Raw genomic sequence first — 4,566 nt, 5'->3', positions numbered from 1 at the left:
CATGGGAATGCTGATGCACTCTCGAGATCTCCATGTGCCACATGTGTAAGGCAGAGTTCTAATCCGAGTCTCAGTGACGATGAAGCAGAGTCTGCACAAGGTAGCATCAAATTTGTTGATGAAAATGGTTCTCCAGAATTAAGCAGTAATGTTTTAGCTTCACGAGCTATCACAAGACAAAATCTTCTGAGAATGGTTGCCTCACCAAATCTGGACTTCGTCTGCTCGATGGATGGGAAATAGCACACAACTAAGACAAGAGCAGCTAGAGGACAAAAACATTGGCATTCTTCTTACCGCTAAAAGAAGACGGCTTGTCAAGACCCAAGTGGGATACCATTTCCCATCTTACCTCTTCCCTGAAAACTCTGTGGAGACAGTGGGAAAGACTTGAGGCTCACATGGGGCTACTGTATCGTAGATGGATAAGTGAAGACGAGGACCAGGAAGTTCTGCAGCTCATAGTACCTGAGACTAAAGAAGGATGACGTCTTGAGATACTGTCATGATGTTCCTTCCTCTGGTCACTTGGGTTCTGAAAAAGACTTTAGGCAAAAGTCAGACAATCTTTTATTGGCCAGCCATGAAAGATGACATATCGACATACTGTTCTCTGTGTGATCGATGCTCTGCTAGAAAGTCTCCTACCCTCCAGAGGTCTCCACTGGGATCCTATCAGGTTGGTGAACCAATGGAACGGGTAGCTATTGACATTGTTGGGCCCCTCCCAAGTCTAAGAATGGTAACAGATACATTCTGGTGATGGTAGACCAGTTTACCAAGTGGGTAGAAGGTGTTGCATTACCTGATCAGGAGGCAAAGACAGTTGCTAAGGCTTTCATTGACATCTTTTATTTGTCGTTTTGGTGTACCACTGCAGCTTCACTCTGATCAAGGCTCAAACTTCGAGTCTGCTGTATTCAAGGAAATGTGTGACCTGTTCCACATTGATAAAACAAAAGGACAACAAGTCTGCATCCACAGTCTAATGGTTGTGTTGAGCGGTTTAACCGCACCTTAAAACAGATGCTGACCATGTATGCAGAATCAGACCAACGGTCTTGGGATGAATTCCTACCTCAGATCATGATGGCATATCGAGCTTCAGAGCATGCAACCACAGGTAAAACCAATCAAACATGATGGTCCTAGGCAGAGATTACCCTCCCAGTGCAAGCTCTGATAATACGTCCTAAAGATAAGGACCAGGAAAATATAACTCCTGACACGTACATCAGTCATCTGAAGGAAAAAGCTGGTCAACATCCACAACATAAGCAGACAATGTCTGAAGAAGAGAACAACTTACCAGAAGCGTCACTATGACCTTAGAGCAAAGAAGCGTGTTCTCACCACCGGGCAACCTGTTTGGCTTCTAAATCCAGTCCAGGAAGGTTGGCGTCTGCAGCAAACTTACCTCGCCCTGGAAGGTCCATATGTCATACTGAGAAAATTAGATGATCTCACTTACTTGGTGAAGAAGTCGCAAACATCAGATGGCTAAGGCAATCCACATTGACAGACTACTTCCATACTTGGGACGGAATGTGCCCAGATGGATCAGCAGATGCAAAACAAGAGACTAGGCCCATGATTTTCCTGATGACTGTTCGCTGTAAATATTTGTTCAACAATAAACATGATAATTAACACTAAACATTACTTCCGCCTGATGAAATTCTCAAGTCCCTTACCCGATGCTCCCTGGATGATCTGGTTGTTAACATATCTGGAAGATGTTTGTCAGCCCTATTATGTGCTGAATATCTAATGTTCACATGTTCCTGTCCGAGATGATGATGTTATCCTTGACTGAATTGGAGAAGCAACTTTTCTGTTGTCTAACTTTTGGACATTATGGCAAAATGGCGAGTGCAACTCACTGGGACACATATACACTTGTACTTTTATACCCAAATATGTGAGAGGGCACCTACCAGGGTTATACTTATTTGGAAATAAGAATGGATACCGGTTTTATATCTTGGAGCTTCTGCATGGTACATCCTTTTTTTTTGTCAGGGATAGCATTAGGAACTAATGAGTGAAGAAAAAACAAACTGAACATACTTGACAGGGCTCTCGTCTCCATTAATACCATATATGATGGTCGTATCAGTGCTAATATTTACAATATTATTTCAGCAATGGGGAAATTCACCTGCTGGATGTGTCCTGCTGTCTGTGCCTCCAAGAGGGAGTTGAAAACCATGTAGCACGTGATGATCATGGTGCGGTAGCTACAGGTCCTCTGCGTGGTGCGATGAAGGGAGAACATTTCGTCGAGCTAGCGTGACTTAAAGATGCACGTACAAGCTGAGCACCAAGACGAGGCTATTGATGGGTCTTTGCTAACTGAAGCAAACGGTTTCTGGTTTTCGCTGCGCCCTAAGGACTATGCTCGGGCTCTTGACTACACACCGGCATCGAATGAACCAGCCATCAGAAGCCGAGGGAGCTTGTGCTCCAGTGGTTGGAAGATGGCAATACCGACTCACTCATACACAGAACCAGGAAGGAATGGGAGGCTGGGTGGAGCTTGACTTCTCCTGAAGAGGTATTATCATTGGACATTCCACCAGCAGAACAAACTCTTGATGATGACCTCACCAGCTCCAATCCTTTAGAGGCATATGATCCGGAAACACCAAGGATTCAAGACCCAAATTATCATCTGAATGCTGTCAAGGTAGGAAAAGGGATATAACTCTCGATTTCAAGATTACAGGTGGTCTTTTCAGCTGGGTTCAGCTCGATCTATCTCCCAACATCTTAAAGAACACAATCATTGGAGAAGTCCTTGCAAGAAACCTTTTTCCATTAGTGGGAAGAGAAACTCCTGAGCGGCCATCAAACTCGTCAACACCAGTGGATCTTGCCCACCTGCCTAGGATTCTCGAAGGTTGTAACCGACAACTAGGCTTTGAAGTCCCAATGTCCGAGGTGAAACGCATTCTCTTGGCCATCGACCATCCATCCGCCAAAGCGTAGCTCACAAGGAGAGAAGCCTGCTACAAGCTCCAAGAAACAGTGCCTCACAGACCTGACCTCAGCGCATCGAAGTACCATGAAGCAAGCACAATAACCTTTTAAAAACAGGAGCGATGCCCCAGTTTCCCCAGCCCGGAGGGAATGGACCAGGCGGGGAAGTCCTCTTCGCCTTGGTGGTGGGACCTCCATCCTCCTGGCCACCCAAGGGATGGACGGCCATGACAGCAGACAAGAAGCTGTTGAGCTGGGAGTTCGCAGCTATGAAGTTTGAGGAAGAGCTCAGAGGTTGCATGCCGACATCCAGTAGACAGGACCTTCTTGACAAGTATAATTTCCTAGGACTTCCTGGCACTGGAGACGCCAAAGAAGTTGAGTTGAGCGAACTGCACAAGATGAGACTGTACCAATATAAGTTCTTGGTGATGGTGGCCCGAGCAGAAAAGAGCGACCTGCCCCCAACTGCTGCCAGACAAAGTCCAGATGATGGCAAGTCTTGCCACCATGAGGGACCACGACCTGGATCCTGTTCTCAAACAACTAGACGATGTGCCGCTGCGCCTTCGGAAGCATAGACAGCCATTATAAATACAGGAGTATTTCGGATTTTAGTGGAAGGGGAAGTGTAATAGAATCCTAAAGTATAAGTATTAAAAACATCATATAAACTTTGTCAATCACAAGTGTCACCTATATTTTCGTTATATCACGATTCATCTGCAAATGTCCATCCATATTTTTAACATTAAAGTAAATAACAACCTAACAACATCATAGACAGTTACCTGGTTCTGAAGTTCGAAGATCTGAGGCATCTTTAAGGGGCATATTCACTGTTGATAGTTGTTTTATCACACTGAACGTTCGCGGTAGCAGCACTTGTCAGACATGACCTAATTACCACTGTGTGTCACTACGCTATTTACATCCATGAAGGATTCTACTACTGATGTCATTGTGTACTATTATTGTACAGACTTGTATTTCATGTCTCCAAATGATATATTTATTCACTGGGCTTGAATCATTGCGTATTTTTGAGTGTTAACACCGATGTTTGTCAGGGACTATTTCTTGTGTACACTCCTGCTTCGTGGCTATTTATAGAAAGTAAGTGTGACTTTTGACCCAGATAAACAATGACTTATTTCACTTTGTTAATGACGATTTTCTGATAACTTTCTTTGCTCAGAAGTGTTTTAAAGTGTATTCCATGATGGATACTAATGAAAATTACACTTGATGATGAACGGAATAACGAATTTGATCTGTTTGACATTTCTCGGGTTACGGTGACCTGTCAACAACATTTACGTTAGGCTGAGTGGACTAATTATAAATTCGATGTCCGTTTTATATCAAAGCCACATATTCATTATCTGGTATTTTCCTGCATTCTATGGTAGAAATGCCTGGCTTTTACGATATAGAGGACAATGTATAACCACCTGTATTTCCTATATTTGTACCTGCAATATATGACAGATCGTTTCGTGCTGTTGACATTTGTTGCCGACAATCATTCCTAGGCACTAATTGACAGTCTGCTGTCCGTTTTCTCTCTGTTTGCATTTACCA

The sequence above is a fragment of the Haliotis rubra genome, unplaced genomic scaffold, assembly GCF_003918875.1.
Source record: "Haliotis rubra isolate DU_JTF1 unplaced genomic scaffold, ASM391887v1 Scf1521, whole genome shotgun sequence".
NCBI lineage: Eukaryota > Metazoa > Mollusca > Gastropoda > Lepetellida > Haliotidae > Haliotis > Haliotis rubra.
This window is presented reverse-complemented; position numbering follows the sequence as displayed.